The following is a 12,876-nucleotide window of genomic DNA, read 5'->3' as shown; positions in this document are numbered from 1 at the left end:
CCCAAAGCCACAGTTCTAGTACTTGACCAGATTTGAAACTATACAACTAGTTGAAACTTTTTCATTTCAAATTGTTTAGGAAGTGAAATATTCAATAGAAGATTCGTAAAATTAATATAAAAGGATAGCATGCTTTGTATGGTCACAAATAGTGGCACCAGAGGCTCGCGCACGGGAGTCTTCATGTCTTGACTTTGAACTTTGATCACCCAAACTGCACGCTTGACTGTACAACACTAGTAGACATATGGACTTTAGTTCCGGTTGGGAACAGGCTTTAGGCCCCATTCGGTTTGCTGAAATTGACTGAAAAACAATGTTCTGGCTGAAAAAAGAAGACGAACAAGCCGGATTTAAGGTAAGCTGAACGGGGCCTTAATCCCGGTTTTTCAACCAGGACTACGAATCCGGGAATAAAGGGCATGACTTTTTATTCCCAGTTGCCTTGAATCTGGACTAAAGGTCCTCCGTGGATAAAAAAATAATGCCTCCCACCTCTATGCCTCGCGTGGGATTCGAACCCATGACCTCATGCATTGCCTCGCACGTACCTTTCGACCCCACCTACACAATACATGTGACTTTGAATGGGACACTTTCCTTTTGAATTAACTCATCGAAGGACTTTTAGTCCAAATTGGTAACATCAACCAAGACTAAAGGGTCAACTTTTAGTCCGGGTTGGTGTTATCAACCGGGACTAAAGGGTCAAGGCTCTTTATTCTGGGTTGTTAACACCAACCAGGACTAATATATACCTGTCACACCCAATTTTAAGGATAAAATTGAATGCATAAAACTCATGTGTGCCCAGGGATCAGTCACACACATAAGTTGACAAATTACAGAAAGTATCATCACGGTGTATCTTACATCACGATTATTACCATCACATAGTCATACACATCACATCGGAAAATAAAAATGTAGCTCTCTCGTGGTAGCTCCAACACAGGGACGGTCAACTGGTTAACGACAAGCCTAAAAGTCCTCTGGAAACTCCTCATACTCGTTGACATATGTTACCCATCTGGGATTTTTATCCAAATATAGAAAGTAAACAAGCATAAGTACTTCCCGTACTTAATAAGATAACATGGGGTTATGAAAGCTCAAAAAGGGTGACTCTGGTTTACTGCGGTTAGCACTTTTAGTAAGTCAAGATTTTATCATCAACTATTATCAAGTTATGCTTAAGCTTTAATTAAACCCACATGATCAGATATCAAAATCAATTGAATCATATTATCATCGTAGAACATCATAAATAAACAACAATAAATAACCATTTATTCTGTGAGTTTTCCGGGCCGCTCGTGTCCGTGAGCACGGCTGTTATAACAGTTTGTAACACTCTGCAGAGGTTGTGCACATTCACCATGAGTCGTGTTTCCCCTATGCCCGGGTTAATTACTCCCATAACACTGCCAAGGTGTGCGGGCGGGGTATACTATGAAGCCATTTCATAGGTTTCCTCGGCAGGCAGATGTAGGAACCCCCCTTTCCTATGGCACAAATCCTTCGTGGCTATACGCATAAGAATAGGGGCAATCCTATACCCAACGTGGCAAGCCTCTTTTGCGCCATAAAGGTAACCTCTAACAAGCTAGAAAAGGTCCTATTACTAAGCCAAAGTCAGAGCCATGTGACCCTCACGATTGCACTGTCAGTCCCAGCTTTTGCCGACAGATAAGTCCTTATGGAGGGCCGAGAGCATCATGATCAAAAGTCATTTGCTCCTTCGCCCTATAATTCAGTTGTTTAAAAGCAACTTTTACCTTTTCTTTCCATAGAATCATTGTTCAATATGTAGATCATGTACAGTTACGTTGAGCGCTAGCAACTACCCATATGCATATAACCCGTAGGAGACGAAGAAAACATGATATTTAACCACTAGGATGTCCTTACGGGTATCAAAACTAGACACATGCAAATGAGTAATTAATAAATGGTGAATAGGACATCAAGGTAGATCCCATGCTATACTTGCCTTGGTTAACAAACTCCTACTGGTCCTACTGGTCGTCAAAGAACTCTTGGTCTCCAACGTCCTTCTCACCGTCTGAACTCGACCAACAAAGCAACATACAAGCATTCCAAACGCATTCATGCAAAGCAAACAAACCTATAGTTAAAACAGTACACCAGCAGTATAGGAAACCAGATAAAATGTTTATGAAAAGATTCTATGTCTCGCTACAATCACGTCAACGCGAAGATCACAAAAAACGGAGCTAAAACACGAAAGTTATGAATTAAACGGGGTTTCCTATAGCAATTTATTTAATTAAATCTAACCTCAAAATTTAAATGTTGCAAACATGTTTGACAGTGGTATTAACATGTAGAGAACTTTATTACGAATCTAACGCAATTTGAACGGGTCGATTCGGAGCTAAAACGACGATTTTATAAGCAAAACAATGCAGTGGCATTTCTATAAATAGAATGAACTATTTTTGAATTTAAATAAAATCAAATCTGGGATATTTAAACCGGCCGAGGACTGCGGGTTCAATTCGGCGAAACTTGGGGGTCTCTTTAGCAAAAAGACCCGCGAAGGGGTATCGGCCATCCTAGGCCATTGAATCAAGGACGGACGGCTCAGATTAGAGCTGAGGGGGAGATAGCAAAGCCGACGGCTGGAAACAGTGCCGGCACGGCAGCGCTACCATTGTCGGCGGCGAGGAGGTCGCCGACGCGATCGATATGGGCCCTATAGGCCACGGTTTGCCCATCCGAGAGCACCAGGGGAGAGAGGAGGTGAAGGCGACCTCGCCTAGGCCGAGAACGCGGCCGGAGGACGCGGCCAACATGGTGGTGACCATGGCCGGTGGCGAGAAGGTCCCTGGCGCATGCGGCTAGGGCCCTAGAGGCCATGATTCAAGAAATTGAATGCACTGAGAGGAAGAGGGGATCAAGGCGGAGATCCTTACGGCGTCAATCAAGGCGAGGACGAACCGGGGACGGCGAACGGTGGGGAATGGTGGCTCGGAGACGGCGGACCACGCGAAGGAACGGACGCCGGCGGTTGCAGCTTCCGTGCGCTCGGGCGAGTGCGAGAGTGGAGCGGGGGAGGCAGCAGGGAGGGCGGCGACGGGGTCGGCTTCATTTATAGAGGCCGGGGCGCGGGGGAAGACGCTCCCATGACGTGAGGTGGGCCCGGGTGGCGGTTGCGCAGCGGCGGTTCCGCCTTGACCGCGCGCGACGCGAGAGGTGGGCGACGGCGCCGACAAGCGGGCCCAGGCCGTCAGCGGCAGAGAGAAGGAGGGAGAGGGCGCGGCAGCGGTTGCCCAGCTGAGTTGGGCCGGCCCAAGAGGAAAAGTGGAAGGGGAGAAAAGAAGATGGGCGATTGGGCCTGTAGGCCAAAATGAGGAAGGGATGGGGAGGGAAAGAATTTCCTTTTCTTTTTTTCCAAATCAATTTCCAAATGATTTTTGAATCCTTTTGAGTTTAAATCAAAACCACTCAACATATTAAATAAAATGCTGCAGCATGAGTGCATCAACATGTATATATCCTTATGATTGATTTTAGTTTCACAAAAAATATTATTTTCCTATATTTGAATGCACACATAATAACATAAATAAATCAAATTTAACTATTTTAAAAGAATGCAAATTTTAGGGTGTTACAATACCTTTTAGTTTGGGTTTGTGTTACAATCGGGACTAAAGGTCCTCTGATGCCCAAGAAACTTGGATCCGGGAGTAATGCTCACATTAGTCCCGGGTCTAATTCTAGCCGAGACTAATGTGTTGAACTGAAAGTCTTTTCTCTACTAGTGCAAATTATTAGTAGTGTAGTGATATGCTGGCATAATGAGGCTGCAGGTCACCTATGTGTCCATTGATAAAGGTCATGATCGAAAACTGGCCCATCGCATCAGTTAAAGGAATAATGGAAATTGTGGTGAAGGCCTGCCACTTTTGATATTATATTAATACAGACCCATGGATATTTGCTTTTCCCAGTTGCATTCACAAGACAAAAGAAGGTGGGAAACACTAATTAGTCCAGTAGTGGTGCCACTATTTTGAGTGGGAACAAATTTAGTAGGGTAATCAGATAAGATTCTCTTAGCTTTCATGATTATAACTTTTACCATACTTATTATAATTTTTTCAGACCCGCTTCATTCTCTAATTCCATCAATTATTTTATGTTCAAGTGTCTCTGTATGTGCATATCTCATCGATCAGTGGATTGATGGTTTAACAAACTGAAGGCTAACTTTCAACAATATATGTTTTGTTAAGAATGGGGACTTAATCGTTTCCAATGTTGCTTCGAAGACACTTTCTCTCTTTAGCTCCACAAACTGTACTGCTTTTCCAAAATACTTCCTCCAGTTGCAAAACTAGCTCACACAGGTGATGTAGAAACTTAGGATCATCACTAGTTCTCGGACAAGCGAGCACATATAGTAACGTCCTCCTGTCGATCAACAAGCACATATAGTAACATCCTCCTATCAATGAACACACAATTTTGTAGAATTACATTATACTTCTTTGAGGTATATGTCCATACATACTTAATAGTTGCGACATTCCATATATACGTACGAGTAGGCGTTCACGAATAGTACGGTAAGTGTTTTATCCATTCCACGCACACGTCTGCATCACCATTTCACCCATTCCTACTTTATTATTTGTTTTAACGGATAAGTCATGGAACATACAATCGCTATGACATAACGGTAAGTCATGGAACATGCAATCGCTACCACATATCTCTAGTATGAAGATCTCTACAGTGAGTGAGCAACAGACGCGCTATGAATTAAGTATATATTTGTACTATCAGGTTCATGGTTGGAACTTGACAGTGCAAATTAAAGTTTACTGTTAGTTTTTTTATGTGCAGTAGGCCTTTCACAAAAACAACTGTTGAAACAGTTTTCCACACTTGGTTTGTACTCGAGACAGTTGAAACAGTTTTCCACACTTGGTTTGTACTATGAATCGAGGCAGTAAACATATTTGTAATGTTAGTTAATGGTTACATCTCACAGTTCATAACCTGATGGCCGCCTAATATGCTGAGGTACTGGACATCGTCTATCCTGAGTTGCAATGAAAATTCGCCATGCGACGACCTGCAAAGACCCTATAACTCACTTATCTGGCGGAGATTCACCATATGCTGATAAAGTTCATATAGAGGCACATAGTGCTAACTACAAGCGTTGTGTCCCGCATCTGTGTATATATGATTTTGTTTCCATATCAATACTACAGAAAGAGTATTCACTGCTACCATTTGGTAAACCGACCATAATTGGGACAATTCTTATCCCGAAACCATCAGCAAGTTTCTTCCTTGCCTCCTACTACACTAATAGCAAGACACTTTCTGTAGAAACTCTTACATTACACAACGCATAATTTCTTTGTGTGGATCCATAATATATTCTATCTTTGACCATAATCTCTCTTACTAACATCCTCTAACTCCTTTGTGTTGTGGTTCTTTATCTAGTGATGTGGGTGTTGGCGGCACAGGTGACGGGCACTCAAGTGGTGATGGCATGACGATATGTAGTTGCACGAGGCGCGATGACGCACGCCACACCTCTTTCGCATGTGTACTGAACCAGTGATGAGGGCGGGTGGCTACGAGTTGTGTTGGCCTCAACTTTTCCATATTGGCATGTCGGATAGCCACTGATATTGCACCCTGCAAGTTGTGCCGCGATGCACCCCGGCTATGCCACCATTCGAGGGCCATTGTGTTCGATTTCGACCCAGATGATGATAGTATGCACAGGCATGCTGGGACTACGGTAGGTCCCACACAGATTGAAACACGAAGATCCTCCTGGCTGAGATTAGACATGTCTTCTGCCAATTAATCTGCCATCTGAGAAGTGTCCAACTCGGTTTCATCAAGAAGAAACAATTCTCGGTCCCTCCTCTTAACTCTCGTCCTATGTTGTCAAATTGTTTATGTTGAAAGATAATAAAAAACTATGGAACCTATCCAATAGATGTCCATGGACAGCGCTTAGAGTGAATTATCTCCTCAACTTTCAAAATCAGACAAATTGCACCCCTTCGATAGTTAAAAATGGTTTTGAACCATGACATCTTTTTATTTTAAAAATAGATAAGGTCTTCAACAAGGAAAATTATCTTCAAACCAATAAAATTCCGAGGAAAATCCAAGAGTTATACTAGGACAAGAGACACTCATATATAATATTTGGAGCTCGTAAAATTATCTAGGGGGCTTCAAAAAATTTGACCGAGTGCTCTAGAAAAATATTCTGAAAAATCATCAAAATATTGTAATCGTCCAAACACATTCTGAAATCTTTCCATAATGAAAACATGAGATGAAACCAATAGACTGCAACCAACATTCATGCATCTATTGTCTAAGTAGATGTCACACCCAATTTTAAGAACAAAAGAGGATGTATAAAAGTCTTATGTGCACCCCAGGAACGGTCGCACACATAAGTGGACAAATTGTGAATTGTACCAACACAATGTTTATTACATAGCGAATAAATATTCAACACTTAGTCTCAAACATAGATATAATAGCTGCTAAGATAACTCTCTTGCGGAAGCTCCAACAGGGACGTCAACTGGTGGTCACCAAGCCTAATACTCATCACGATAATCTTCAATCCAATCTTGATCTGTTACCCATCCGGGATTTTTCCAACATAAAAGATAAAGCAAGGCATAAGTACATGTCGTACTTAACAAGATAACTAAGGGTTCATGAGGCTCAAATAGCTGACACTGGTTTACTGCGGTTAGCATTTAAGTCATCATCAAGTTTAGCATTTATTAACATCAAGGTAGCAATAATCCCATAACACATGATCAATGAACATGAATAATCAATATCTTAAACAATTAACATAAATGATCATCTTAACAAGTAAAAGTCATTATCGCTTGACTAATGGTATATGCAATAAACATTTAAATATAACTTTTTAGTAACATGGAAACAGGGGGCTAGAGTTTTTAGCTACTCTCTAAATGCTTCAGATTCCTCTCCCTAAGGACTTATCTGTAAGCGATCATCCGGGACTTACAGTACAATTATGAGGGCTATATGGCTCTAGCTTTTGCTCAGTATGAGGACCTTTTCTAGCTTGTTAGTGGTTACCTTTATTGCGTAAGAGGGGCTCCGACGGGTATGATCTCGGCCTGCCAAGTGGGTGCACTTGCTAGTCACTCCTTGGAGGGGAGTTTATGCTTATTGATGGGGAAACCTAGCGGCCCTAACTTGTTAGACGAACCTTTGAAAGGTTTCATAGTGAACCCTGCCGACCTTCCTTGGTAGTGGGTACAGAGGCTGATCACCTCGGGCGAAAGGGTAAATCACGACTCACAATGAAAGTGTACAACCTCTGCAGAGTGTAAACCTGTTATAACAGCCGTGCTCACGGACACGAGCGGCCTTGGACCCTTATGGAATAGAGATGATCACTAATGGATAATTGTACTAATGATCAATTATTTATGCTATTCATTAATCATGTTTACCTGATCATGTGTTTATTGGAATGATAAATTCTTTGCCACTAGATTGCTTAAAAACATGACCTATTAAAGCTAATCGCAGTAAACCAGTGTCAGTCTTTTGAGCCTCATGAACCCCATGATATAATTGTTAAGTACGACATGTACTTACGCTTGCTTTACTTTTCTATACTTTGGATAAAAATCCCGGATGGGTACCAGATTGCTAGTCTGGAGGAGTTAGGCTTGTGGTCAACCAGTCAGTCGTCCCTGTGGATTTGGAGTCTTCACCAAAAGATCGGAGTTGCCTTTCCGCTGTCTATACTCTGAGGTTATTTTTCTTTTACTAATACGTTATGTATTTAAGCATTGTCTATTGATATTACCCTTATTTGTGGCTATATGTGATATTTGACTTCCTGGGCTCACATATAGTGTTTATCTGGTTTTGCCATTAAAACAGGGTGCTACAACTTCCCCTTTTCTCTTGAGCAAGCTTCAATAGTCAAAACCGCCACCACCAAAGCCTTAACCCTAGCTGATCTTCTGCTCTCCCAAACTACTGTTCAAGCCACCTTTCTACAACCTTCCTCAGATTCAGATCCATTTCAGCTGCAATGGCGACCAGCAATCACGTTCCTGAGGTATGCCTTCAGATTTCTATCTTTTAAGTATTAGCCACAACTCTGTATTTTCCTTTCTTCTTAAATTCATCCCAATTGATTTCTAGGAAATGAGGAACGAAATTTTGATTCTATCAGCCGTTGTTCCTAATACCTATTATCTTGGACCTATGGGCTGTAACACCCTAAAATTTACACTCTTTTAAAATAGCTAACTTGATTTATTTATGCAAATATGTGTGCATTAAAATATAGAAAAATAATAAATTTTGTGGAATTAAAATTAAATATAAGGTTAGAAACTTCTTGATGCATACATGCTGCTGCATATCTAATTTTGTGATGATTGATCTTGATTCAAAGTTCAAATGAATTCAAAACCTATTTGAAAATGCTTTTGGAAATCTATTTGGAAAAAAAAAGAAAAATGCAAAATCCATTTTTCCCTTCCTTCTTGATTTTCGGCCCGCAGGCCTCCTCTCCCCACCGCGCCAGCCCAGCTCCCTCCTGCGGCCCGCTCGCTTTTCCCCTCTTCCCCTTCTCGGGCCGGCCCAGCCGAGCCGAGCCGTTTTCCTCCGTGCAGCCCAGTTTCGGCCAGCAACCGTTGCCGCGCCCTCTCTCTCCCTGCAGCTGACGGCTCGGGCCCGCGTGTCAGCGCCGCCCCCGACCTCCCGCCCGCGCGCGCCTGGCGCAACCGCCTCCGCGCCCACGTCCGCATCGTGGGAGCGCCTCCCCCGCGCCTGGCCTCTACAAAAACGGAGCCCACGCCCCTCGCCGCTCCACTGCTGTCACTCCCCGTTCTGTTTTTGCGCCCGCCCGTGCACGAGGAAGCTGCAACTGCCGAGCCGAAGATCACCAGGATCCGCCGTCCTCGACTCCGCGCGGGCAGCCGTCTTCGAGTCCGTTTTTCCTCGCGGTGAGCTTCGCCGTGCTCCCCTCCTTCCCCCTGTGCTTTCAATTTTGTATTTCGTGGCCGTTTGGGCCCTATTCGCGAGCGTCCGCGAGCTTTGGCCGCCGGCCATGGCGTCCATCACCTCGGCTCTCTCCTCCGGCCGCCGCTTAGGCCTGGCCGAGACCCCCTACTCCCCCCGCTAACCCCGATGCTCTCGGTTGCGCCAACCGTGGTCCGTGGCCATGTTTTCCCGCTCGCCGGTGAGACTTCGCCGTCGGCCATGGCTGCGCCGCCGTGGTTGTCCCTATGCCGACCGCCGACGTCTCCTTCTTCCCCCCCGGATCCATTTCTGGCCGCTCAATTCTAATCCGACGGCTCTGATTGGCCGATACCCCTTCGCGGGTTATTTTTCTAAAGAGCCCCTCAGTTTTCATCTAATTGAACCCGCAGTCCAATGCATAGTTCCCCGAATACACATTCTCGTTTTGAAAACGTAAAGTTCACTGCTTAAGTCTAAAATACGTTTTCAGTATTTACAGAAATGCCATTTGAACTGTTTTGCTTATAAAATTGTCGTTTTAGCTCCGAATTGATCCGTTCAAATCGCGTTAACTTCGTAATTTTATAATCTACATGTTAGAATCACTGTTAGTCAAGTTTGGAACATTTTAATTTCCTGGTTAGATTTAATTAAATATATTGCTATAGGAAATCCCATTTAAATCATAACTTTCGTATTTTAGCTCCGTTTTTCGTGAACTTCACGTTGACGTGATCGTAGCGAGACGTAGATTATTTTTACAAACATTTTATCTTGTTTTCTATACTGTTGGTGTACTGTTCTAATGATAGGAATGTTTGCTTTGCATGAATGCTTTTGGAATGTTGTATGTTGCCGTGTTGGTCGCGTTCAGACGGTGAGGAAAACGTTGGAGACCAAGAATTCTTCGACGACCAGCATGACCAGCAAGAGTTTGTGAACCAAGGCAAGTATAGCATGGGCCTACCTTGATGTCCTATTTCACTTTAATCAATTACTCATTTGTATGTGTCTAATTTTGATACCCGTAAGGACATCCTAGTGATTGATTATCCTGTTCTTTGTCTCCAATGGGTTAAATGCATATGGGTAGATTGCTAGTGCTCTAATTGAACTTGATCTACATGATGATGAATGATTCTATGGAACTAAGAGTTTAACATGATTTATAACAACTGTTCCATAGGGCGAAGGTGCAAATGACTCTTGATCATGTTGCTCCCAGCCCTCCATAAGGACTTATCTGTCGGCAAAAGCTGGGACTGACAGTGCAACCGGGAGAGTCATATGGCTCTGACTTTAGCTCAGTAATAGGACCTTTTTTTGCTAGTTAGAGGTTACCTTTTTGGCGCAAATGGGGCTTGCCACTTTGGGTATAGGGCCGCCTCTGTTCCTATGAGTATAGCCGCGATGGATATGTGCCATAGGAAAGGGGGTTCCTACATCTGCCTGCCAAGGAAACCTAGCGGCCCTAACTTGTTAGAGAAACCTATGAAATGGCTTCATAGTGTACCCTGCCCGCTCACCTTGGCAGTGACATGGGAGTAATTAACCCGGGCATATGGGGATCACGACTCGTGGTGAATGTGCACCACCTCTGCAGAGGGTAACAAACTGTTATAACAGCCGTGCTCACGGTCACGAGCGGCCTGAAAAACTCACAGAATAACTGGTTACTTGTTGTTGATCATTTAAGTTGTTCTATGATGATATATGATACACTTGACCCTGATATCTGTTCATATGGGGTTAAATGGGAGCTTAAGCATAATTTGATAATATCTGTTAATAAAAGCTTGTCGTACTAAAAATGCTAACCGCAGTAAACCAGTGTCAACCTTTTGAGCTTCATAACCCCATGTTAACTTGTTAAGTACGGGATATACTTACGCTTGTTTATTCTCTTTATTTGGATAAAAATCCTGGATGGGTAACAGATGACAACGGGTATGAAGATTTTCCTGAGGATTTTTAGGCTTGTGGTCAACCAGTTGACCTTCCCTGTGATGGTGTTCCACGTGAGAGAGTTACCTTTTATTTTCCGCTGTGATGTATAAGACTAAGTTATATTATGAATCTTGATATAAGAGACACCGTGATGATACTTTATGTAATTTGTCAGCTTGTGTGTGTGATTGATCCCTGGGCACACATGAGTTTTGTGCATTCAATTTTATCCTTAAAATTGGGTGTGACATGGGCGATCCTGATCCATCTAATTTTATCAACCAAGAAACCAACCGAATCCCCTTCAAACAATCTGTAATAGATTTATCTTCCTGGAACACCAAAACTCCTTTTAGAAACTGACCCAAAATGCCTAAAGGATGGAGAGATTGGTTCCATAGGGTTTTAGAAAAAGAAAGCTGGATATTGGGAAATTTCTGATTTAAATCAATGCTTGACACTCTCACTATCTGGAATGGAGAGAAATGATTCACTTCTGATCTCTGCATCTTATTTTTGGTCTAACACTTTGAATGCTTTCGTTTTTTGTCACGGTCCAATGACTATTACTTTGGCCGACATCTACATGTTAACCGGCCTTAGAATAACAGGATTAATGCAACCTTATAATTTCTAAAGTGTTGGATCCAAGAAATTAGCCAAACTATCGGATTGCATAGGATGGGCAAGTTATATTTTGAATCATATTGGGGATGGATCGACCGTTGATGATAGAGAACATGTAGCTTTCTTGAATATGTGGCTGGAAAAATTCATCTTTTGTGGGTCATCATGTGGTCCAACCTATAATCATAAATACTTGGCAGAGCGTTTAGCAACCAGTAATGGAATCCCCCTTGGAAAATATCTGCTGGGATCTGCTTATCATTTGATGCACCAAGTAGTTGTCCAATTGCTGAAAAATGAACCAGTGCATACCATCAGTGGTCCTTGGTGGTTGATACAATTATAGCTGAATCTGTACATGCATAATATTGTAAGACCCAATCTCAGGAATCTGAGCTTCCCTTCTTCCAACTTTCCTAAAGATTATAAAGGAAACAAAGGAAGAACTCGACATGTATGAATTATGGTAAAGCTGCATCAGCCATAACAATTGTTGTTGATGTAGGCCACCTTTTCAAGAAATCTTACAGAGAGTTTGATGCAAACATCTTGGCTTGGCTGCCTTATGATGAAGATGAAGATAATGAGCTAGTGCTACCAGTTAAATTCCGGTTTGAATCAGGCTGTTCAGAGAAAACAACTACTGCAATTTTTAGTTGCATTATCAAACCCTGCGTGCTGCCTGCCGAATTTCGCCATGGTCATGGCAAAATGGCTACTGGTGCTTTTCTCCCAGATAATCTCCTAACTTATGAATTCTATAACCCCTCTTTTGTGGCTCGTCAATTTGGCCTTGGTCAACTACCCCCTCGGCTATTCTTTAGGAATACTCTGAAGCCAAGAGAAGGCATCAGTGAAATAATGGAAGCTTCCAGAGTCTTTCAATTGGAGTCAGATCTTCCTTCTCTTTGTCTGCGTGAATGGACAGGAGCCAACTTCTCTTTAAACCTGTTTGACTCCTGGTGGCAAGAATGGCACTCTCACCTCTTCTGCAACTCAATTCATCCTAACGGTTTTGCCCTGGACGACGACTTTGCTTCTGATAGTGAGATAACTCACCACTTTCCTTTTAGAAGGATTATCAAGTTCTCCTGTCAGTTCATCTAACAAATTTTTTTGCAGGATACCGAATTTGATCCCCCAAGTGTGGACAGAAAATGGCATCCCATAGAATATTATCCACCATGTCCAACATCAAGAATAGAATCAACTGCACCCACTCTGAAAAAGTTGATGAAAACACCAGTT

This window comes from Miscanthus floridulus, chromosome 10 (genome assembly GCF_019320115.1).
Source record: "Miscanthus floridulus cultivar M001 chromosome 10, ASM1932011v1, whole genome shotgun sequence".
Lineage (NCBI taxonomy): Eukaryota > Viridiplantae > Streptophyta > Magnoliopsida > Poales > Poaceae > Miscanthus > Miscanthus floridulus.
This window is presented reverse-complemented; position numbering follows the sequence as displayed.